Source organism: Protopterus annectens, chromosome 4.part0 (assembly GCF_019279795.1).
Source record: "Protopterus annectens isolate FY-2018-M chromosome 4.part0, PAN1.0, whole genome shotgun sequence".
NCBI classification, from domain to species: Eukaryota; Metazoa; Chordata; order Ceratodontiformes; family Protopteridae; genus Protopterus; species Protopterus annectens.
Genome location: NC_056733.1, coordinates 844,990,756 through 845,018,226, shown reverse-complemented (window position 1 = coordinate 845,018,226; position 27,471 = coordinate 844,990,756). Strand labels below are relative to the sequence as shown.

At 36.4% G+C, this 27,471-nt stretch overlaps 1 protein-coding gene across 1 annotated transcript in view; it reads right to left on the bottom strand.

The window, feature by feature from the left end:
- Positions 1-27,471, bottom strand: part of USP43 (ubiquitin specific peptidase 43) — a 2,684,284-nt gene that overhangs the window by 1,729,417 nt on the left and 927,396 nt on the right. The window lies entirely within an intron of this gene.

The window sequence follows — 27,471 nt, the reverse complement described above, 5'->3', positions numbered from 1 at the left end:
CTGAGGCTTTGTCCCCCCATTATGTTTGGCTTTATCAGATTTTCTGTGCTAAGAGGTTGAGAGCTATGTAGACAGACTATATCCTACTGATGCAGAATTAAATAATCTACACTCAGACTTCTTCTTCAGCTCACACTCTTCCTTCTTCTCTCCTTCCTGTTCTTCCTTTCCTTTTTTTTCTTTTTTCTTCATTCTGCTTATGTAAATATCTACATCTACTGTGCTCCTGAAATGTTGGTTTGACAGCAAAAGATATGTAAATCTCTGTGTACATGCACAGTTTTCTGTATCCCCATATTACATATGTTGACTTCTAATGATATGTTAGCCCTCCGTTGATGCAATACTTTCTGTTACTATTATATGCATATAACCTGGGTTAAGCATGCATATGGTCATTTGTGATCAGTACTCTACTCCGGTTACCAAATATAAATAAATAAATAAATAAATAAATAAATGTGAGTGTAGATGAAAAATTATCATGATTTCAACTCAACAAAACATATGTATAAGTGTGTGTGTGTGTGTGTGTGTGCGTGTGTGTGTGTGTGTGTGTGTGTGTGTGTGTGTGTGTGTGTGTGTGTGTGTGTGTGTGTGTGTGTGTGTATATATATATATATATATATATATATGTATGGATATGTATGTATGTGTATGTGTGTGTGTAGGGACTTACCTACCTAAAAAAAACATAAATATACTGACTTCATGGCTGCAGAATCCCAAAGAAAATAGAACATGACACAGACAAGTAAGTCATTGTTAGTGAACACATAGAAATCAAAGCACTACTGTGGTAAAATCCAGTAACCAAATCACATTAACTTAAAAATCAATGAACTGTGACCCCAGCCTGTGAATACTCATCAACTACTAGGATAGACTCAAAAGAAACTTAAAAAAGAAGTCTACAGAACTGTTGACAACTATTCTGTATTAAGTATGACAGCCAGGGAACAGTCTCATGATGCACACCTTGTCAACCAGTGAGCAACAGCCAGGGATTACGACTTCATGTTCCATATAACTGACACTAAATGTGATGGTACAGTCTTTCAATTCACACACCACTGGTGCCAAATCTTATGAAAAAGACCTTTGGCCTTAGCAGCATGTGACAAGTATGCACTGCTGTTGTAACGGGTCAACACCAACACTTGCCACATCCAAATAAGTCTTACAATGAAGAGTTGCAAGACACAGTTATAATCAGTGGCTTCCAAGGATGTCGTTGACTTTGCATTCAGCCAAATGCTTTTCAGTGGTGCCTTATCAAAAGTAACTGAAATCTGACTAAGACAATTTTGTATAAACACACACAGACCCACACACACACACACACAGACACACACACACACACACACACACACACACACACACACACACACACACACACACACACACACACACAAACACACACACACACTGTTTTTATCAGAAGAAAATTATACCATTTTAGTGCCAGCACTCATTTTTCTACCTCAACAGTAAAAGGGTGACATCAGCCAGGCCAGGTCTAGCATACAAATAATACAATACGTGTTCATACTTAAACAAATCCACTGTAATAAAACTGTGTCCCACCTATGGCTAAAACAGTCACTCTTCAAATTGTGGATGATAACAGTTAAACTCAACTCATTTAGTAATTATCCATGTATACTAATAAATAAACCATCTGCCACAATTATTTGAAACTAAGTTATATTTGACTTTATTTTTTCATGAAGTAAAATTAATCAAGAAACTTTGCAAGTTAAATATACAAGCAACTATATGGTTGCACAATGGAAAACAAATAAAGAGGTTACATGAATTGCCTAGACATGTTAAGGCTTTATTATGTTTAATTCTGTCGCGTCCAAAAAAGAAATGACTAGAAATTAAAAATCAATGTCTAAATCAACTGAATTTGAAGTATTGAACATTATAAAAGAGATAAAAGAACTGGAAAAGCTCTTCAGGGGAGGGAAGGAGCAAGTTACATAGAAATAAATGAAAATTGGGGTAGTAAAACATGCAGTATAATGTCCAGGAGGAGGAAGTTTTAAGGGATGGCAGGAATTCAGCAATTTAATACTGGACTGATGATAGCTATAAAGAAAGAAAACATATGTTAATATGGTTTGTTTTCTTTTCTATTAATGTATGTTTGCCATAGTCTTTAGTGATAACTTAATAAATGCATTTAAAAAAAGTAAAAAGGGTTAGAAAGATAGATTAACAGTTAGTTTAAAAAAGGCTGTCAGCTATCTGGTCCTATTAGTACCATCACTGGAAGGTTTGCTGAATTCTAGCTACACCTCAGTTTAAGTGTTTAGTGCTTATAGGACACTCACAGACAGCATGTTCCAGGTATGAGATCTTAGTTTAAAAAATTCCCCTGTGTAGACTTCACAAAACAAAATCCAGCTGCTGTTCAACATCTTTCCATGACGTTAAAACCTAGGTTATTATTTCCCGTTTGACTCAGAATTCAAATGTGAGCTTCCCGTTTGTAAAGTCACTTATGTTTGAAGAAAGTTGATATCCATATAGAGCAAAAGCCACTGAAAGGAAGTGACAAGCTTTAGAAAAAAAATAACTCTTGTATGTGTGTCTGTTGGCATCAGTTTCATTAAAGCCTGACACAGCTCTATCGAAGAATAAGTGCACGGTCTTCAAATGTTTTTTACATTTCTTATTGCTATGTTGCGTGCTTCACTGGAAAGACAATTATATACTTTGCACAGCTTTTCCTTTTTTTTTTTTTTTTAATAATTACATCTACTGCCAAATTACTATAACTTACTGATAAACTTAGAGGGAAGCTGCAACAAGATCAACAGAACTCTTGGCAGAAATCAGAGATAAGATTAGCTGAAAGCTGCCACAGTCAGAGTCATATATTAATTAATAATAATAAGGAATCAAAGAGCTCTCATGTTTCTTGTTATAACAAACAATGGATATATTCTCAAGTATATTTTCTGCACAAACCAACATTTTGAATTAGACATGTTTTTAAAGTAGTTGATAGGATCATTGGTTTTAGGAGAATTCTAAACATCAAAAAGGAGAAAACCTCAAACAAACTCAGACACCCTTTTTCTATAAATAATACAACATATTTGCAAGGCAATATGGAAAAAAAAATGGTTGTGATGTTGTCAGTGAGAACGCATCAACTTGTGAAAATAAGCAAGTTAGAGCAAGTTTAGATATGTGAAAAACTTTTATTAATTTTATTTGCAGATTTTGATACTGTGATATGTTTCACTGAATAAACCTACATAGGATCTCAATCCCTCCTCAGCATGTTGTTGTCCATTCCCAACTTTCTCCTCTTTTTTTTCTTATGGTTGAATTAAGTAACTAAATAGCACATCCACAAGAAAGAGAGAAGACAGAAAAATAATTAGAGACACTAGTCCTGCAGACAACTATAGTGAGTCAGTAATGAACGCCTTTTCTCTTTTCCAGACACATGACACTATTTACCAGATATGTGTTCACAAAAACCTTGGCTGGGTCTCTGCAGACATTTGTTAGACTCTGACAGCAGTGGTGGTAGTTCTCCAGGCCACGGGATCAATTTCAGCTGTTTCAGTGCACACCACGATGGTCTTCAAATAACACACATAGAAAATAAATATTTCTCCCAAACAATTCCTATGACACGATGTGTGGCCACTTATGAAAACAGTATGGTTAGGGTGCACAAAGAGGGAAAAGCCCCCTTTACCATGCAGAAAACTAGGAGAGTAGTTATTAGGAATGATGGCTATTAAATAGAAACTGTCCAGAATATGAATACATTTTCACTATATATAGATTTTCTATGCACTACTTAATAGTTTGTGATTTTTTAATTTGTTCATGGTGAGATAATATACATTTTGACCCCATAATGTAACATAATCCACATGTAGTAGTTTCCATATATTTGCTTAGAATGGTAATTGTGTGATTCAGTGGCTTTTACAATTATGTTAGACTGCTAGAAATAATGCCAGTGTTTCTTTTTTGTTGGCTTGTTGCTACTCTCAAAAATGTCAAGAGTAGCACTGCCCTCAAACTGAAACTACAGACCCAAAAATAAAATAAAATAAAAAAGTATGTACCATACTGAAAATACACACACATAAAGCAAACAACCCCATTCATTTAAACTGCTGACACGAATGCTATCACTGCACAGTACATTGTTGCTCCTACCTTGTAACAACTTGCACTTGGGGCAGAGTACCCCTTCACCTAATCCCTGACACACTACTGTTCATTGAATATTTAAATCTTCTTTCAATGCAGCTAAACAGCAGTTATTATTCTATTTGCTAACAATTTTCCTTACTATCCACCACATTATTTTACTGCATGTGCTTTGGTGCCAAACTTGCCTGGAAGTCTATAGTGCTGATGCATTTCTAGTGAACAACAACAATAAAAAAATTTAACTTGTATGATATGCATTTTATAGCACTGTTCTATGTAGAAACTCATTTGTGCTATTACAAATAACTGAAAAAATATTAAAGGAAATCTACAGAAGTACAAAAGTATTTCAGTCTTCGAGTAAGATTAAACTAACAGCTTCCATGTTTAGTTCATTTTATAATTAGAAGCCAACATTATGTCAAAGTATGCAAAAGAGTACTGCACTGATTTTCCCAAAACCTACAAATGACAGTTACTCAAAATGAAGAAGGCATACGCTTTAAGGCAAAAAGAACAATAACAGCACGCATTTAAATATAAAAAAGTTTTGTCAGTTTTAAAAGCAATGAATAACATTTTTGTTGCTTCAGTATTATACAGTATACATTGATATACTGCTAAATTACTCAGAACTATAAAAATATGAATACAAAACTTGGAATATTTTATGAGTACTGCACAAGATGTAGGCACATTCTTATTTTAGTCTAAAAGAATACTAATTTAATTTTACCATTACCTCGTCTGATGGTCTACAGCAAATAAATAAATACATTAAAATACACTGGCACATAACAGCTGAGAACTAACTCAATCTTAAAAAAATGCTTTTATATGTAAAGTGGAACACAACAGAAAAAGAAATTCTACTTTATGAAAACAGAACTTGAAGTCATTTATTCCTTTATTGTATAATAATGAATACCCACAGTGTACCTCTATGCAGTCATTTAGAATTAAAGACTATTAACGGGAGCAATATTGAAGAAGTATAAAGGATGTAAGAGTTAATCTTTATCAGAAGACACATAAGAGACATAGTCCATCTTCAAGTAAGGAGAAATTAAGTTTTCATCACTGTTCTATTAGTCTTCCAAATTATGCCACTAGTGCAAAACTAACACAGAAGTTTTCAAAACTATAGAAAGCAGTTACCTGAAATGAGGCTAACCTAAACTATAAGTGAAACAGAACAGCACAAAAAAGAATGCTTTGCAATACAAGTACATTAATTTAAAAGTCTCTGTATAACTTTAATTCTCTATGCATCAGTATTTTGTGCTGTAAATATCGCGGTCTGCGTATCATCATCGTTTTTTAATTGTCAAATTACTGAAATTTTTATGAATGCCTATCACCAAAAAGTGTCCTTAGCCAGTGCACTTGTTTGATTAACAGTGCTTAAATAAATAAGCAAACACTTCCCCAATGCATACTCACCTGAGACTGAGGACAATAAAAGGCATTACATTTACTCTGTTAGCATTACTTTTGATAAATCAGCCTCAGCTATGATCTGGCAAAAAATATCTCAGCAAATCTTAGTAGAGCTGAAGAAAAAATAGAGTTATTGATTTAATAAAACTCGTGTTTATCTGAACAAATATAATTACATATCCCATGTGTATTGCTGGAAATAACAAAAGCCATAAGCCTTTTAATGTCAGATACATGTTAAGAACAATGGCTCCCTGACCAATATCTTAAAGGGTATAAAACACAAATTTCAACAGAGATCTGTTTAACACTAAGATAAATTTTGTTGGATAGCCAGGACTAAATTTGCTGAGTCCAGCCCAGATGTCTGCTCTGGATCCTTATGCCGATTTCTATTTCAGGAAAACCTTGTGAATTTTTGATAAAAATGTCCCTCATGGGGTCAGAATATTCCATTTTCTCAGCACCATAATTTAGAAACAAAGAAGCTGAACAGAATATGCATCCACATTTAGTGACTGAGTGATAATGACCTAATTTTAACAGCCATTCACAAATGACAAGGTCAGTGGTAGAGCCCTGCCACAAACATCAGCAGAAAGGTCCTGTTCTACTTCCACATAGTGTAGGACTTACTACACCTCCAGCTACCAGTGTATATTCCAAAACAGTGCCACCTGGTCTAAGCAGAGTAAAATGCAATCTGTCAACAAAATGGTGCTTCACAGCCAAATACTATACTCCCAATCTTAGCAACAGTCAGGAAATGTTATTCAGTAAACTGGGAATCTATGAGAAGAATCACAGCACACTCTAAGGTTTTTTGTTTTTGATTCAGATACAATTTAACCATACCTGCTGTGTCCCCTACCTTATCCTTAGGATCTTTAGGCACAGTGTAACAGTCAGATTACCCCAGCACATTAATCTGAACTTGTGGTCTGGAGCTTGTTGTGGGTAAAGGCCCACAAGGTTCACACATTTTAATTAACAAACGCAAGCCTTTACTGTCCATCGATATTAACAAACAGCAGGAGCCTATTGTTTACATTTTCTTATTTTGGGTGGGACCTCTCAATCTGTAGACATGATAAGGTTTTCATGGCCACAGTTTGCTTTCTGAATCCCTATCATATAACACTTTTCTCATTCTGCTCTGTGCCTTCCACTTTTTTCATATAACCTCCATCTTTAGCCAGGGTAGTCATCTCCTCTGTCTATATATCCTCCTTCTACTGATAAGGGATAAGACTTCCTTTGTTGCTCTTTCCTTGATGCACACAACCAGTCATCCAGTCACCTGAATTTCTTATCCCCTTTCACATTCTCACTGTGCTTAATAAAATGCTGAAATTATAGATCCAAGAAGTCCCAAATCTCTCTTCTTGTTTTCTTTTTCTATCCTCTAACAAGTGATAATAAATTATGCTGTGTGACTTATAAGTCCATTTACATGCAGAGGCATCAACCAAGATATTACAGGTAAAGAGGATGACACTAAAATTACACCTCAGTACCGCACACTATTCTAATATTAAACCATAAATTGACAATTTTTAAATTAGGTTGCATTTGCAACATGGAGTTCTCCTCTTTTTCTTGTGCAAATGTATAGTTACAAGTGTAACAAAAGGAGATACTGCCAGTCCAGCTAGCTGGAATTTTGTAAATAATCATATGTCATTTGTGAATATCAACATGATTAATGTACGTTTGTTACAAATGTATTAGAAATGTATGTCATATAAGATGGTTTCTATAGACGTGTGCTGAAGAGATATGTTGTAGAGTACTCAGCTTAGATATGTGTCCACAGTGTACCCTACTGGAAGAGAACAGAAATGTACATAAACAATTTAACTGTGTAAATGTATACATTTTAACAGTGGAAACTGGAACATGGAAGATACAGTTGCAAAACCAGAAAAATAGTTGAAATTAAATTATTTTATAACTGCTCCATAAAAGATGGTTTCAATGCAGCAAGGAGACAGGATGTCTGAACCTAGGGAGCCTTCTGCATTGTCCTGTAAGTGTTTTATTGTTTTAAGTCTTCCAGCAGCTGCAAACATCTGAGGGTTATGTATTTTACAGGGAGATGCTAAATGCTGGCAGTTTCTAGCAACAGGGGATTAGCTTGGGAACTAAAGTCAGATGACAAGAAGTGATGTCATGCTGCAAGTATCCCAGCAGTAATATTTCAGATATTAATTTAAGAACTCTCTGAGAGAGAAAAATAAGATTCTGTGTTTGTCTTTGGCCTCGCACAACATCAGCTTAAAGATCCATTCACCGCACACGCCTTGCTGTAAAAGTAAGTTTATAGGGTAAAGTAAATCTTTTATATATAGTTAGGAATATAGTAAATAGTAGTTTAGATGTTTTTTTCTTTCTTTATTTGAAACTGTCCTGCAATCTTGTTTTAAATATTTCCTGTGATACTGAACTCTGACGTCACTGTGAATACATATTTAGTATTATCTTGTTCTTTTATTATTTATTATTAAATATATTTAAACCTATCATTGTGGCTGATATCTGTAAAAAATATTTAAGTTCTTAGAGTCCTTGCATATTTATTTGGTGACACTCTGCAGGCCACTCCTAATAGCCCTGCACTTGGTCAAACAACCATTTGTAGTGATAGTAACATTACACAATAAGATTGGACACCCTTTGTTAAGGGCCTTAAAGTAGCTGATAAGGAGTGGCAGTCAAAACTACCTTATAGTCAGGGCAGAAAGGGGTATAGCTAGTAAACTTGTTCCTGCCTTTCTCATGTATATGTGTTTGTGTATGTATAAATCAAATCTCAAAGAGCGTGTGTGTGTGTGTGTGTGTGTGTGTGTGTGTGTGTGTGTGTGTGTGTGTGTCAGCTACTTGAGCAGGGACACAAAACACTGGTTGGATAGAGAGGGTGTTGGAGGTCTTGGCTTGGCCAATCAGCTAAGATCTCAACTTTATAGCTGTGCCATTGCGGAATGTTATTGGGGATCTGGAGAAAGAGGGGGAGACTGTGGTCTCTGTGTGCTCTTACAGGAAATTGTACTTTACTGTGTGTGTACTTGTCATCCTCCCAGTGTGTACATTCCCCACTATTTCCAGTAGCGAGGCTTGAAGCTCCTAGATTACTGGGCCACTGGTGGGGCATCACAATAAGTGACTCAGCAATATATAAAAAGTTGTGTAAATAGTGTTTATAGCAGTGTTATAAAGAGGTCATTATAAATAATGTCTATTGTAGTGTTACACTAAATTTATTGTAAAGATACTGACTTTTTAATAAGTACTGTTTCTGTTAAATTGCACTTGTTTTATTAAAATCATAAATAGGGAGAGGTTGGCTGAAATGGTTCAGGCCTTTACTTTTGCAATTCAAGGTGCAGGGTTTGACTCTACCTTCTGATTAGTATCTGCCTATAAACCCTGAAAAATATGTGTCAGCATTAGTAAGAACAGTTTTTTTTACTGAATATGGTAAAAAAGAGGCTGAAAGAACCCAAACAATAGATATTTGCCCCTTTTTACTGAATATACTAAAATAAGATGCTGAAAGAACCCAAACAATGGATATTTTCCCCCTTTTTAAAATGGCAGTGTCTTTAAACAGTCTGTCTGGTATAAAGAATCAACCACAATGAAGGAAGACCTGAAAGGTGAAATACAAACTTATTCCTGGCAGAGGAATTCAGAGATCCACTAACAAAGACCATTGATTATAAGACTGAATATAAAACTTGGTTAAATGTCCTTTATTATTTTTTGTTGTTGTCCACAGGATCAACTAAATGGCTCCCCTTCCTGCATCTAACTAATGCATTCATTACTCCTTCAGTGCCAGAGCCCACTGGTCCATTCTTTCTCAGGTAGAGGTGAGAGTTGGAGTTAGGGAGCAGGTCACTTTGCATATCCTGAGAACTGTCCTATCTCTACCCCAAAACCAACCTTGTGCACGATGTGCTACTAAGGCTGCCTTGGAAACTGCATGATCTCTTCCATGTATGAGTAACCTACCAACCAAGCAGCACACTGCTTGCACTGCTGGGCTGCTAGGATCTTCATGCTGCTGCAATATACCTGCATCCTTACACATGTCATCAATGCAGCGAGACAAACTGCCACCTTGCCCCTATGATGGGTGAGATGGCAGGCTTTCATTCTATTAATTCCTCCACCCAATATTTCCAGCACCTAAACCACTAGTTCAACACAGATCACCTGAAATGCAGTCAGGACTTTATTTCTCTGTGCCATGGGCTTGGGAGTTAAATACACTTTCTGTGCTTTGGGTAAACTACAAGACTTTGTTTAGAAGAACCTGAACCTAATTTTTGACATATATAATGAACTGCATTTCTTTATAAGACTATGGTCTCAGATTTACTCACTAATATCTCTACTCCAAACACCCTAAACCTATCTTCAACCCTACTAACTATCTGTGGTTACAGTCAACTACATTGCTTGTAAACCTATATCTCAGCTAGTCTCAGATCTCAGTGAGATCTGACCACAAACTAATCACCCTGGATATACATATTCCACCTCCACCCCCAGCACAAAAGACCACAGTGAAAAACTTCTCAAAAGCAGACTTCACTCTTCTTAAGACTGAGATGGTATCATTTAAGCACACTGGGCCAGTGGATACTACATCCCACAATGCCGAATCCTTCACAAATGCTTTCTATGGACATCTCCAAAAATGCATGGATCATGCAATCCCAAATAAATCCAAGTCCCTCTCCACCAAAGGCAAGCATCCTGTCTGGTGGACCTCAGCCATTAACAAATTGTATAACAAAAGAAGGAAGCTACCGCACGACAGAGCAAAATCCCATAAAGGGAAGACATCTCTGATCAACATTAGCAGAAAACTACATTCTCTCATAAAAACATCCAAGGCCAACTTTGAGAGAAAAATCGCTAAGGACACTAAAGATAACCACTAAGCCTTCTTCAGCTATGTTAGAAACCTAGGCAGAAACCCTCAGATATGCTCAGAGTTAGTTCACAACAACAAAAAATACACTGAACCCACAGATATTGCCAACATTCTGGCTGACATGTTCAGTGCAAATTTCTCCCCTCCCTCTCCCCCAAAAGAAGAAATACTTATCCCAGCTGAATGTAATCTCCCTGTCATCTCAGATGTCCAAGTGAGAACCGCCCTCAACAAAGCTAAAAACACAGCATCAATGGGACCTGACGGTATCCCGGGTTGCGTGCTACGTGAACTCCAAGAGGAGCTAAACCCGCACATAAAAATGCTATTTAACCTTAGCCTTACTACAGGAGATGTACCTGAACACTGGCGTACAGCAACAGTGGTCCCACGCCACAAAGGGGGTACCTCTACAGACCCTGGGAACTACCGCCCCATAAGCTTAACCAGCCTGGTCTGCAAAGCTATGGAAAGAATCATTATGGAACTCATAAACAGAGACATAGGGGACCTACAGACACTTGACCCCACCCAGTTCGGCTTTGTAAAGGGCAGATCCTGCCTTTTGAACCTGGTTGACTTTTTCGAAACAGTCACTAGAGCCATTGATGAGGGCAAGGCAATCCATACAGCCTACCTGGACTTGGCTAAGGCCTTTGACACAATACCCCACTCAGGCATCATAGATAAGCTCAACAGCTTAAACGTAAACCCTTATGTCACTAGATGGATTGCAAACTGGCTAAAGGACAGAACCCATAAAGTTAAAATCGCTGGAGCAATGTCAGACTCAAAGCCAGTCACAAGTGGTGTCCCACAGGGATCTGTCCTGGGACCCCTCTTGTTCGGCATTTATTTCTCAGATGTTAAAGCAAACACAGGAGGGTTGTGGCTGACAAAGTTTGCAGATGACTGCAAACTAGGCGCCATAGTTGATACACCAGCGGATACATACATCCTACAAAAAGGCCTCACAGAAACGGACAACTGGTGCCGGAGTCACGGCCTTAAACTAAATGCCAAAAAATGTATAGTCGTGCCCTTTGGGAAAAACAAAGTGCCCACAAATTATCACATAGACAGCAACCCACTGAGTATGGAAAAAGTAATCAGAGACCTAGGGACCCAAGTCGACAGCGACCTCTCATTTGACACCCACATCGGCAAAGTGGTTAGAAAAACATTCTACCTTGCACACATTATCATGAAGGGATTCACATCCAGATCCAAGGATGTCATTGTACCCCTATCGAACCAACACTCCGGTCAAAGGTATGAAACAGTAAGTGGTTCACGTAGCTTGAACAGCAAGGACAACCAGCTGGTCCGTAGGAAAATAACCAGCTCGTTCGTAGGAAAATAACCAGCTCAAACCCCGTAACTGCAAACAAAAAAGTGAAGCACACCAATCCACATCCGTTAAACCTCGCTCCAATCTGCATACACCAAACGCCAAATAGCGAAATCTTCTTTTTTAAAAACTTCTTTATTGTAACATCTATAAAAACACCTCGGACATATAACTCATCCACCAGTTTAGCGCTTTCATCTGCATAACGCAGACTTCCTCAGAACTGGTGAATACACAGTAATTTCCTTATTTATTTGAATTTTGGCGCCATTTCTCTGATTCCTTAAAGTGATATGCAGAATACTTAAATGATAAACATTATAGGTGTAGAATATTCCGTTCATTCATGTGAGAGCATTCATTACTCAGTAGTGGTTAAAACAATGTAAGGCAATGACAACAAATCCCTACTAATGCCACAATTTCTTACCAAAAATATTTTACAATTCATGTACTTTCACTCTTAATAAAACCATCCATAAATACATGAAATAACAATACTTATTAACTAAACATTGTTATTGAATAACAAAATTAACTAACTATCAATAAATATAATAAATATAATAAATATTATAAATTCATCAATAAATATTATTAAAAATTATTTAAAAATTGTTTCATTAACAAAACATGAATAATTTAAAAGAGTGGCAGTACACTAAAAATAACTTAAAAATAATTTATACATCAAGTACCAAAAATGGTTTAATGCTAATGTACCCCTATACTCCTCCCTCATCAGACCCATGATTGAGTATAATGCCCCATTTGGTATGTACCTCACCTGGCATTTGCAACAGCTGGAGAGACCACAAAAGTACCTCACCAAGAGGATCAAGGGTCTCCAACATATGTCTTATTCTGCCAGACTAAAGAAACTCCAGCTCTATTCAGTAGCATACCACCTGCTCAGAGGGGATCTCTGCCTGACGTACAAGGCCATGTTCAATCAGGAACTGATGGACATGCTCCATCTCAAAAAATCCAAATCCATCAGGACCACGAGAGCTAAAGACTTAAACCTCGGCACAAGTATGAATAGGACATGCTGGAGGGATAGATTCATAACCCAGAGGCTTTCCATGCTTTGGAACAAGATCCCAGTTCATGTTAGGCAGAGCCCCTCACTGACTCTCTTCAAGAGAAATCTTGATGAGTGGATGGGAGATCGTAAGTTTACCCCAGGGGTCACATCTGTGTCACTACTAGACAGGGGCACAGTAAACTAATTATATTATATAAGGGGACCTTCATTGTGTCACTACTAGACAGAGGCACAGTATTCTAAATCTATTCTGTGCATTTTTTGTACCATTTCATGGGGTGGCAAAAGCCACATCACTATGGCTCGGCTTACAAATGCCCCAGGGCAGATAGCCTAGTACTAAACTATGAAACTATGAAACTATGAAACTATAATCTTAGCTACTGTTATTCATGAGTAATATCTGCTACCTCAACTATTAGAATATTTGCCATCTTAAATGGCACCGATGCTATAAGTGTGTAGTACATACTCAATTGTCCTTTACCTAAATATATTATTAATGTTGAACTATGTCTGTTTTACTGCTATTGTCAAACAAAAAGCCTACCTATACTTCTTGTTATCTTGCAATTAAATGTTCTTTATTGTGGAGCTTTTCTCCCTGGGCTTCCACTGAAAAAGAACCTGTGTCCAGTTGGATTTTCCCGGTCAAAAAATGTAAATAAATAAAAAATAAATAAATGTAGCTGCTTTAATATCCCACAGCATACATGCATAACACAACAGTAACTTGGGTGAGGAGAACAGGGCAGGTCCCTCAGGTTCAATTTGTTAATAGGTACAATTAGCAGGTGTCAAGGGTGTAGGCATGCAGCAGTGGCACTGATTTATGACACTAGGAGAATATCAAGGCCTCATAGAATGCTGTTACTGCATATGCAATCATGAAACACTGAATCACACTGCGCTGGTAATTCACTGTATCAAGTTGCTTTGGGCAGTTGTCCAGTTACACAATTCAGAGCAGAAGATTATTTCCTGATCAATTTTATGTTGAGGAGAGGATCAAGTTGTGGGAAAAACATAGAGTGGCAGATATACTGATTAACCTGGTTTAATCAAAAAACCCTGTAAGTGACAGGTGTCCCTGGTGGTGCATATGGTTAATAGACCATTTTGCCACAAACTGAAATGACTGTAGTTTTATGAACTGTATTCATGCAGTTATGACTCTTTGTATCCAAGAAGGGAGAGAAGACAAGTTTTATGTATCGAACACTTCCTCTCTCTTCAAGGTCTTCCAGTCTTCGAGTTGATATATATATTAAGTCTGGGGGTGTGTTGGACTGCCCCCATGTTGCGAGTGCAGTGGGGCTTACACCTCTGAAAAAGACAAACTTGTTTGTATTTTTAGTTTTTGACTTAGTAGCATTGCGCTGTGTGGTTTATTTTATATATTTTTAATTGTGGTTAAGTGTTAGCTTAGAATTTTTTCTTTGTTGTTACTATGTCTGGTGCAGGTCTCTTGCTGTCAATGAAGTGTTTTCAAAGCTGAGAATTTATGGTTGGAGATGGTTTGTGTGTTGGTGCGATAATCTATCAATGTTTAGTATGGCACACTGGAGTTGATATATGTGCATGTCTCACTCACACATACCAACTACCGTATGCACACAGGCTCCACTGTCATGCTTGCAGCAATACTGAGCATTCATACCTATGAATCAAAGTGATTTTGCCTAACCTTACTATGTAATAAAACCCTTACTTGTGTATCATGGCATTAGAATGATTTTACTTTGTCCATGTTGTGATGTCCCAACTCTGGGCCAGTAATCAAGGAGCCTGAATCCTCACCACTGACACTGGAGAGGGATATTTACTTGGAACAAAAATGGATACACCCAGTATTTCCAGATGCAGCTGTCTGTATCAAGCACAGTTTCCCATAACAGCACACAGGGAACACACTCAGTCTGGGGGCTGGTTTTCTCTCTCTCTCTCTCTCTCTCTCTCTCTCGCTCTCTCTCTAGATCCCCAGTAAGACTCCTCACTGTGACAGCTATAGAGCAGAGTCATCAGCTTAGTGTCCAAGCCAAGTCTTCTACTACTCTTTCTGTAAAACTAGTGCTTTGTGTCCCTGCTCCAAGCACCTGACACATGCACTCTTTGAGATTTGATTTTCACACACACACGCACACAGACACACACACACACACACACACACACACACACACACACACACACACACACACACACACACACACACACATGGAAAGGCCGGCACAGATTTACTATCTATGCTCCCTTCTGCCAAGACTATAAGTAGATATACTGCTACCACACACTCCAAAGCCAGATACTCTAAGGCTCTTACAAGGGTACTCATTTATACTGAGTGAAATTAATATTAATACAAATGTTAAGTGTTTGGCCAATGCAGTAAGGCTTTCAGGAGTGACCACAGTGTCACCAAATAGATGTAAATCCTCCCAAAGTTTAAAATATTCTCTAAAGGACAAGCCACAATGAAAAGTTTAAATATATTTAATAATAACTGGTAAAAGAACATGAAAATACTAGATGTCTATTTATAATAAACAGAGTTTCAATCACACGAAACATTAAAAATAACACAGGTGGACAGGTTCACACAGTTACAGAAAAACAGCACTTAACTAATCTCACTATATTTTCCTGAGTGATCTAAAGAATTTTTATTTCCTGGTTACTTATGTGAAGAAATTAGACACTGTCATGTATGCCAGTGTGTCTGGCTGAAGTTTTTGTACATAATTTCAGATTAACCTGTGTATTATATGCCAGCAAGACTAACTATGGTATTGTAAATAAGTTCTTACATGTTGATTTATAATCTGTACAGAATGTTTTAAAGACCTGAGTAATGTTCCTTTATATTTCTAACCGCTAATACTTGTGAAGAAGACTCTAACTGCAGACTGTCTCAGAATCAGATGATTTGCAGACAATGTCAATGGAATGTTGACAATTGCTATATGTTAATGTCAGAGGCTGAAAGACAGGAAGGAACTTTAGGAAACAGCTGTTGGTTCAAAATATGAAATGAAAATTAGAACTGGAAGAGTTGTGACAGTTAAGGAAGTCTATAAAAGAGCCTGCTGATGACAGTTGAAGTCAGTTGTTGTTGCTGCCAGTTAACAGCCAGTTACAGTTGCCAGTTGCAGTTGTCAGTTGTTCACAGTTGTACTCTGCAGTGGATACCTAAAAGGACTCACCAGGAACTATAAGCCTGCCTTTGCTGTGTTGTAATAATTTAGTTTATATCAGGGACAATTTTCTTAAGTCAGGTAGGAAAATTATAACTAATCAGAGTTTTTGTAAATGTTAGATATCTATCCTTCAGTATTGATTTTTTCCTGGTGATTGAGTTCTGTTTGTTTATTGGAAATTGCTGTTTTATATTTATAATAATTTTGCTCATTATTAAATAATTTTATTAAGTTACATTGTGGATGGTCTATCAGTGTTTTTTTTAGTGATTTGAGAGTGGTTATACCTGCTTTGATAACTTCCCGGGCCACTCTAAAAGCCTGGTTGCTTTAGGTCATTTGCTATCAGTTGTTCTAATATCTAATTTTCACAACTGGACACCCCTTTAAAAGAACATTTAGATTCTCTGATTGTTGGCAGCATGTTACTGTATTATTTGGGGAAGTGACACAGCTGGAAATCTGTGTCAAGCTTTCCCAGAAGTGTTTGGATGTGTGAGATTTAATTTAGTTAAGTGTAAGTGTATTAGAGGTCTTAAACCGAGACGCATTGCTCTGAAGTGTCTAATAAGGAATTGTATTTGGAGTGGGCAGAAGTATACACTCCAGACCCAGGTTATAGAGCATGTTCCTGCTGTGCTCTTAGGGGAAAACTGGGAAATATTATGCCTGTTTAAGTGGCAGTCTCCTACTGGAGTCAGTAGTGATGACTGAAGCTCTTTAGTTACTGACCCAGGATAGTAAGGGACATTATATATTTTTGGAAGTCCTGTGGGATATTGTCTGGACATCACAACTTACTAGAGCAAGGCAAGATAAAGTAGGTGAGAGATCCTGCTTTGTCAAGTTACAAAAACAGACTGCCCTGTGACTTCAATCTCACCTAGTATTAAAACATCATTTTTAGTGATGGATTACAGAATAACATCACATACATTTAGTCATATGACTTCTGTTTCCCATACTCCTGCTTTGGCTAGGAGCTGCCAGGAATTAGCACATATGAGTTACAATACATATCTCGAGCTTTGCTAAAGTTTATTGCAACATCTGGAAGCTGTAAAACAATTTTAACACTTCTGCACTTTCTACAGAGACTAACAAACCATACTTCTTACAGACACTGTGTCTCTGGCTTCAGTCAAAACTGTGATATAGCATCTTTATAGGCTCAATAATTTAATTCCAGAACATTTTTTCAAAGTTAGCTGCAACTGGACTGTGATTAACCTCTTCTCTTTCAGTATCCTTTGTTGCAATATATACAATTCAACATTTCAACAGTTACAACAATACATGTACATTTCTTTTTCAGTCCAGCAGGATACATTCTTAATACAAGCAGCTTTACAAATACATTTTTAACACAAGCATCTGTACAAATCAGTTTGATATACAAATGACATATCATTCATTACAAAATACCAGCTAGCTGTGCTGGCATATGTTACACATCCACTGCTCTACTTCTCCTGGCATAGCTGGCAATACCTCACATCATCATACATGTAAAGCCAGGAATAAAAGAAATTATACTATCATCCATGGAGTGAAAGGATAACAAGACAGTAATCTTTCAATTAGTGGAAAAGGTTTATGGAGTTTCCATCAGCAATGGTTTTATGGTCGATATTAGTCCCTAAGTTAAGTCATATAAAAGATAAGTGGCACTTAGGCCGAATGAAATTTATGAATATTCTTTAGTAATAAAATATTCAGTTCATTAACAAAGCTATAATGATATGTGTTAAGACAATCAGATATACAGAGCAATATCGAATTTTATACCAGTGATCAGCTTATGTAACTGTTTTTCTAACAATGTATTTATCCATTAGTCTATCCTTGCATTTTACTGTCTATGTTTTCAGGCATGCATCTGTTTAATTTCACTGTGCTTGACCTGTAACCCTGATTGTGCATGCATAACCTATCAATGTGTCATGCTGTCTGTCAATATGTTTGTGTGTGTGTGTGTGTGTGTGTGTGTGTGTGTGTGTGTGTGTGTGTGTGTGTGTGTAAAAATGTTTACAAAACCCGTTTCAACAAGGCCTCAGTGGAAATATGTAAAACAGAAGTGTTTCACCTTTTTCAGTCAGGAATGCACAACAGATCCAAGGTCTTTAGTAATGCAATTTAAACAAACAAGTCAAGCTTTTCCAGATATGGATACCTCTGTCATACCTCTCAACTACTTAGTGCAAGAAATCTGGACAATGCCTAAAATAATGTGGGGACAAAGGCCCAAAATTAGTGACAGATTGCAAATATTGCTAATACAAACTTACAAGGTTGCTCAAATAACAGGTTTTGCTTTAGCATGCACATTCTGAATGATTCTAAGTCTGAAAATCAATTGTATGTCATTACTTAGTGACTTCAATCCTAAGTGATTTGCCAGAAAAAACACAGATTTTTATGAGGAATAGAGTAAAAATATGATGCAAAAATCTGGACATTCTACGAAAATCTATACAGTTGAGACGTATGTGTGACCTGTTTCAGTGTTCAAGTCCAAAAAAAGTTTACAGGCTCCAAATGAAAAAACAGTTTAATGTAGAACGGATACAAAAACAGATAATCCCAGTTAGCACTTTCGTCTCATTCAAATTAACTCAGAGACTTCTTCAGACTAAATTATCTGGGCACACCCAACACTTTACATATTCTAAAAATCACATGATCAAACTAAATCACATGACAAATTTAAAAAACTTATAAAAAATATATAATGACTTAAATAAAATCTCTTAAACACTCTACTAATGTTTCAAGTCTTTTTCTTTTCAGATACATTACAAATTCTTCTGTATTGTTAAGACCTGCTGGGAAGCAGGCATTAAGCCTAACTTAAAATAAATAAAAAGTTCCCAGAAAACTCGAGGTGCAAGTAAAATAAATCAATAAATGAAAGAGATAAAAAGCACTTCGACACAGCAGAGATAGGCAACTAATTTAATCACAACAGGTTAGCACTTTCACGGTCTCTCAAACAACCGCTTCATCAGACAAACATTTCATAAAACAGCCAATATTTAAAAAACTATGAACCAATGAGAATGTCATATTAATTAACTATCTTATTCAACTTAAAGTAAAAAAAACAAATATATAAAAAAGCCTAACTTGCCAGCAGTATTCAAGCCAGCCTAGCTCTTCCTCAATATTTACAGCATTATGGCTACTGGTAAGTACTTCCAAAACTATAAATTTGAACTCAACCTTGCATTTGTTCATCTTATAGTGTTTATTCCATGCATTCTTTTCATCCCCAGTTTGAACAGCATACTTATGCTCATAAAAACTTCTATATAACTCGCGGGTAGTTCTTCCCACATAGAAGGATTTACATTCTACACAAAAGTTCAAGTATACAATATTTTTAGACATAACTGAACAGCCTGATATCTTAATTGTTTTATCTCTTATCACAACCTCATTAGAATCTGTATAAATATACTTAGACATATTACAATTCTGGCACTTAATCATCCCACATTTTTGTTTCTTATCTTTGGGATTATTCAATTTGCCTTGAAAATAATTTTTATAATTTTTAGCTCTTTTCTGGGTAAACTTGGAGTAATCCCCTAGTCTATGGGGTAATTCACTATTTGCTTTAAATATACCCCGATTCCTATTTATTATTTTTTTTAATAGCTTTTGAGTCCACACTATTTTGTATAGCCATTGACGTTCCATATCTAAACGGAGGCCTCCCCTCTCTAATTTGCCATTTATTTATTCTTCCTTCAATTTCTTCTTCAAATAATTTATTTACCTCTACTTCAGGGTACCCTCTTTTTATTATTTTGTCACAAAATACATTTGCTTCTTCCACAAAATCTACATCTTTTTTCATTAATCTGCTTATTCTAGACAGTTGTTCTTTTACTATATGCATTTTAGTTATCTGGGTTGCATACTGGAAAAGTGCAGGTGCATATTATTGTTTCACTGTTGCTAGACTTCCTGCTTATATGACAAGTGGAAGATAACTTATGATGTAATACATCCGGCTCCTGTGTGAATGATCTTATTTCATGGATAGCCCTTACCAAATGAGGACAATAACAGCAACAAGAAAAAAGCAAGATTTCCTACACACACACACACACACACACACACACATACATGTATGTATATATATATATATATATATATATATATATATATATATATATATATATATATATATAGGGGGTCTACTTCATAACATTGAAATTTCATAACATTAAATATCATAACATTGAGACTATAATATCGAAAACACTGAAAACTCAGAACATTGAAAGTGTGCTTCATAACATTGAAAACTACATTGCACAAGTAAATAAGACCACCTCCACTTGCAACAACACCTAACTAACAAACACACTTTCTGCTACATTTCTGTAGGGGCGAGCCCCCCTGCACCCCCTACGTGGGAAGTTCTGTCCCCCACACCCCTGTAGATTAAACATACCAACTTCAAGATCACACTTCAGTGGAAAAAAGTTCATTTCCTAACCTCAGTGTATGGTGACTGCGATACAGTGAGATTAGAAAATTAACTTTTTTCCACTGAAGTGCGATCTTGGAGTTCGTATATTTAATTTATGGGTGGGCAGAGCCCCCCACATGGGGAGGTGCAGGAGGGGGCTTACCCTCCTGCAGAAACACAGCAGAAAGTGTTTTTACTGAGTGAATGGCAAAAGTTAAATTTGCAAACCAGTATTGGTTACTTGAAATTACTGTCGGTGGCTGCTGAGAAAGAAGAAATGAAATTAATGTCCCAAATCAGAAATATCTGGACTTGTGTAAAACATACGATCCTGATTTAACAGTGAAGCATATCAATGACATGTTGGAGAGTGTATTTGTGTATAGTCAGAAACTAACACAAATCAAACTCAAGAAATTACACAGGGACAGATTAGACTTCTCATAGGGCCATGACTTTATGTGGCCGAGATCTACGAATAATATTAACAATGGCAGTAATAATTTGAGTTTAGAAGCAGCTTCAGCCATTCATTCCAACAATAGAACTACTTCCAATAAGAATTCTGCCAATAATGGAACTGAGTTAACATCATCGACCAATCGGAATCTTAATATGACCCAGGACATGCAAGAAGGGTTGAACCAAACAACAATAGAGTTAGGCTGTGATGCACCGGCAACCAAGACAACAGTGCCTGAAAAAAGAATTATTACAACTGAATCGCAAGTACACCGAACGGTAAACAGTTGCTTTTCTGATGGTTGTGAGACAGAAGACGCTTTCCACCATACCAACACCCCTTCTTTTTTAGGATGTCCAAGACCTCCTGGCTTGAATTTCCCTCTTCCCACAAGGGACAGATCAACAAGCCGAGGGAAGGGTGGACCGAATCTAACACAACCGAGAGGGTGTGACGAGAAACAATCGGAAACACACAGATGGAATGGTGAGTCCATTTACCATCAAGAAAGCTTTTTTGAACAGCAAAACTCAATAATTAATTTATCCACTCATATTCTATCTGTACATGAATGTACTATGTTAGGGAAAGGACTTTCCTTCAACCCAGCTCTTGACTCTGACATTACTGATGTCGTACTTGACATCAAGCTGTTTTCAAGGAACTTGATGTTAAAAATTTTATATGCAAATAATGGTGATAGTAATGATAGTAATGACTGTGCTTTTAAAAAAACAAGTTCTTTCATGCCTAAGTTAAGTCCTCTAATTTCTGCATTTGAACAAGTCTGTATAGATGATGCATACAAAGTTTTTTATGAACAAAAAATGAATCACTATAGGAATAAGTGGTATAACTTATCTAAAGATGAAAATGCAGCATTAAAAAGCTTACAAGTGAATCCATCTATCGTGATATGACCTGCAGATAAGGGAGGGCAAATTGTTATTTCAGATAGAATAGATTATGATAGAAGAATGTTTCTGCTATTAAGTGTTGATACTTTTTATCAGATTATCAGCATGACATAAGTTAGTAGGATGATTTCACATGTACACAATAGGATAAGGGAAATGGCCAGAATGAATCTTATTGATGAAGGTTTACTTAATTATTTTCTTATATTTAAACCTACAATACCTATAATCCAAGGCTTACCTAAAATACACAAAAATAGGGTGGATCCCCCCATGAGACCCATTGTAGCTGGCAGTAATTGGTGTACAGAAGCTATTTCCATTTTTCTTGAAAAGTTCCTGAGGAAACTTTTGGAACATTCAAACCATATATTGAAGGATACTGAACAGTTTATTAGGGACTTATACAGCTTCAATCGTGAAAGAGAACAGGCTAGAGTGAAAAAGTTATTACTAGTTACCCTCAATGTTGTGTCACTCTTTACTGTTATTCCCAACGAATATGGGATTCAGAGTGTTATCAAATTAATGTCTGATGCACAAAAATATGACAATAATACAATGAATCTGATACAACCCCTACTGAACTTAGTCTTAAAAAACAATGTTTTTATGTTTAGAGATAAGATATATTTACAATGCAATGGGGTAGCCATGGGAACATTATGTGTTAACGGTTATGCTAATGCAGTAATGCTGAAATGGGAACAGGATAACAAAGTTATAAGTAAATTTAAGGATGATGTCTTGTTCTTCTGTAGATTTGTGGATGACCTCTTTCTGTTATGGGGTGGGTCCATAGAACAACTTATGTTATTTCTTGATTATATTAACACTTCAACACACTTTTTTAAATTTACTAGGAATTGGTCTTATAGTAAGGTCAACTTTTTGGATGTTTCCATCTTACAGGAGCTGGTTGGCAAATTAAGCACTCAAATGTATAGGAAGGAGTGCCATGTCAACAGTTTATTAAGCAGAGATAGCATGCACCCCCAATTTGTCTTTAGGAACGTAGCACAAAACCAGGCATATAGGGCATCCAGATTGAATGCCAGAGAGCCAGACTTTATAGTACAACTTGATAAGACAGTTACAGAATTAACAGAAAGAGGTTATGATCAGAAGCATGTGAACTGGAGCATTAGCACTGTTAGAAAACTCAGACAGAGTAGAGCCAAACCTTATTTTTCAGAACGAACTGAAGACATTACTTTAAAAGTAAAGACTACACAGAAATTAAAAATGTGCTTCAGTTATTCGAGAAATATAAGACATTATACAAATATTATAGACAATAATTGGAATATTCTGACTTCTGATCAACACATTTGTAATCTGATAGGTAAGCATCCACAATTTACTTTTAAAAATAAGAAATCATTGAGGAGACAACTTTGTAACCCCAGGGACCAAATTATGACCAGTGATAATTCTGGAACTATACCCTGTACTAAATGTCAGTTTTGTAAGTTCATTGATCAATGCACAGTTTTTCAACATCCAGACACTGGAGAAATTTACACCTTTAGAACCAGTGCTAATTGTGGTTCATCTCATGTGGTTTACCTAGCAACTTGCCAGACTTGTTACAAATTTTATGTCGGCAAGACTGACAGACTACTGAGGGATAGGATAAGAGAGCATATATACCACATAAAAAAGGGCAGCATGTTCAATGCCCTAGCGAAACATGTTAAGGAGACAGATGTACAACACATCTTTACATTTAGGGTACTAGGTAAAAGCTATGTTAACTTGAGGGGAGGTAACATTAGACTCCGAACTGAGAATTTAGAAACTAAATGGATTCTGAAACTAAGAAACACTGGCCATGGTTTAAATGATTGTGTACCATTGAGACCTATTCTCAAGAATAGGCCACTTTGTAGGTGATATTATGTTTAGACATATATTTTTATTTATTATTTTTTATTTTTTCATTTGTGTATATCTGTTTTAGATATATATATATATATATATATATATATATATATATATATATATATATATTATACTTTATTTTTAACATAGTATTTGGTGTTTTACACTGATATTTTTATGTAAATTGTTTCTATGTTGTAGCCTACTCAACTGCTGCTTTATTCCTTTAAGATAATTAATATTAAACCACGTGATGTAATGATTGCTGGTATAAAAGCAGGTGTGTCTGTACTTTGTTTTATACACTTGAAGAAGCCTGTTGGTGAAAGTGCTTGTGTTTTTGTAATAAAATTACTTGGAGATACCGGAGCCATACCTCAGTTTTGTTTTTTCGTTTGGATTGAGATTGTATTTGTTACTGAGGTACCTGGTTGCTGTTGGGACTGTTTTTTACTTTTATTGTAGTAGAAAATGTTTGTTACGTGTTGTTATAGATGGAAAGGATGTTATTTACATATGCATTGTAATTTTCAGTGTTATGAAGCACACTTTCAATATTCAGAGTTTTCAATCTTTTGGGTTTTCAATCTTTTGGGATTTTTAGATGTTTTGGTCTCAATGTTATAAAATTCAACGTTATGAAATTTCAATGTTATGAAGCAGACACATATATATATATATATATATACACATATATATATATATATATATATATATATATATATATATATATATATATAGGATCACTACATAATCGCGAAAGTTTGAAATACCGAATTTCAAACTTTTGAGATTATATAACCGAAACCCCTAATTACTGAAAGACCAGAAGCGCAAATTTCAAAATCCTGATCATCGGGAGTTTGACATTCGCGCTTCTGGTGTTGCAGTATGGTGGAAGGTCAGGTAAGTATCTATGTTTAAATGTGTTGGTTAGGAGTTTAGTGTGTAAGTGTGTGTTGTGACTGTGATGTGTGTGTGTGCGAGGGGAATGTAGGTGTGTGGTGGTGTTTCGTGTGTTTGTGTATGTAGTGCGACCTTGGAGTTAGAATATTTAAGTAAGGGGGTGTGGGGGGCACAGGGGAGTTTTCTCCCCTGGTTGTCTGTAGTTTAGATTTGTGTGTTTGTGTTCTGGGGGAAGGTGTGTGCATGTGTATATGTGTGGTTATGTTGAGTGTAGTTTTCGGTAGTTTGAATTTCGCAGTTTTGATGTTTCTGTATTTTAATGTTTCAGGTATTTGGTCTTGGGATTTTGGGCATCGGTAGTTTGGGTTTTCGGGATTTAGTAGTGGTTTTATACACACACACACACACACACACACACACACACACACACACACACACACACACACACACACATACACACACACACACATGCACATAAAAGACCAAAGTAGAAAGGCCCATGTAAAATGCAGATATATGTGCATAAACATATTTCTAAAACTTTTACCAGAGAATCACAGATGGTGATTATATTGTGTATATAATGCGTGTGGTGGTAGGGGTGGATATTTCACTCCTACCATCACTCACTATATACATGCTGCCTATCACTGTATGTATGCATATAGGAAAGGTTCTTTCATCTGCCTGACTGCAAACCCCCACAGATAGACAGATAGACATGCACACATACACACACACATGCCAACATATGAACTATGCATGTCAAAAACACATGTATCTCAAAAACTCTGCTTTATTAATATTATTATTATTATTAACACTATGGGAAAGATACTACAAGACATTCAGATTATTCAGACTCTGATCTGTGTTCTCAAATATACATTTTTTTTTTCTGTTAGTCCAAAAGCAAAACATATATTCTGTCTCCCAGTCTTGTACTATCAGCAATGCTATGCAGAGGGAGAAGCGACATGAATTCAGCTCTGTTACGGATGAAATTGCCGTTTACTGCTCCTTTAAAATGTTGTTTGCAAGGTTAGAAGAAATATATCACTACTTGCTTATCAGCACACTGTTTAGGGGTGGAGCAAATAAAAGGTTGATCCCTGACTTTGAGAGCTCTCTCAGAGCCACAGGCGGAAAGGATTAAAAGGAAGAGCATCAGGACAAAAACTTCAAACCACCTTCTTTAAGTGGGAGACCAAGCTGTGGCAGCCAGCCAAACCTCTGAAGAAGAAATAGCAGCAGAAAGGACAGGAATTTATGCCAACCTTATCTCAAAGAAAGGATTTAAACGAAGACTGTGTAACCCCCTACTCATCTTCATTTTCATTTTAAAATGTCTGCAAGAGACATTTTCAGTCATATGGAGCAATATTATAAACTCAGCCTAACCTTCAAACATTAAGCAAAGTAAAATATTTTTGTCTTCTTCTCCTTTTTTCAGTCTGTTACTTTGCATTCTATACACTCTTATCACAAAGTACTTTTAGGTCTTCTGCCTTGTTCTTTGTTGGAATGTCCCAAGTCTGTGTTTCCAGCATTTCACTAATGGCCGGTAAGCAACAAGCATATAAACTTCACACCCTTTAGGAACCCTTTAACACTAGTCTTAAAAGACAGGTGGGTACAAAGTGAGTACTTCAGAGCCTTCTTTTATAAAACAAAGTTAATGTGTCTATGACAAAGGCTATCAAGCACATCGGCATGCAGTAAGGAATTTCACCGATCACTGATTGATTGCAGCTGTGTTCGCCAAACTGCAGTCATTCATATACTTGATTATTTTACTGTCATTTTGTCGCCCTGTACTGAACTAAGAAATGAATTAGCAATGGGTGCAGTTTCTGAGTTTAGATTTTCTCCACAGCTGTGACTCTCTGGATTTCTTATATACAAATTAAGGGTGTGTATGAGCTGGACCAAACCCCCCCCTGTGAAATGGACAGGGGAATTCTGCCCCTTGGGAGGTACAATGAGGATTTGCCCACCCAATAAATATATTATGTTGTTTTGTATCACTGTCATATACTTTAAATAAATGTTCTGTCTGAAGCATGATTTTGAATATCGTTTGATAATTGTATGCTGCCATTATCCATGGTTTAAGGATTTGCTTTTTTACTATAATCATTAATTTGTTTTGATGCTTTGTTTTTCAATAGTGTGGAGTTCATATTTATGGCATGGATAGTACAGATGATGCTGCACACCTGAAAGGTACTGAAATACAACCACAAGACAGGGACAAAGAGGTGTAACTGATATTTCCAGAAAGGAAAGCAATGCACCAAATGATCTCAATCCCAGAGGGAGAAACTGCTTATTAGGAATTTGCCAGCATTTACTCTAGTGTCATGAGGACACAAACAACAGATGGAGAATGGTCTCCATCTATATGTTTGAGAACTGCAAATGAGATCCTTGGAAAAGACAGAATTTAGGTGATCAAATGGTGACTTCAAAATTGTTCTCTCCCTCTCTTAGAGTATTCTCTCTTCTTCAAGGTTCAGTAATTGCAGAATATATATCTATAAGTAGCAGGAGTCTGGGGACACATACCACACATCCCTGATATTAATGGGTGTAGGATGGCTTGCCCCCCCATAAAAAAAATGCTCTTTAGGCATAACAGTG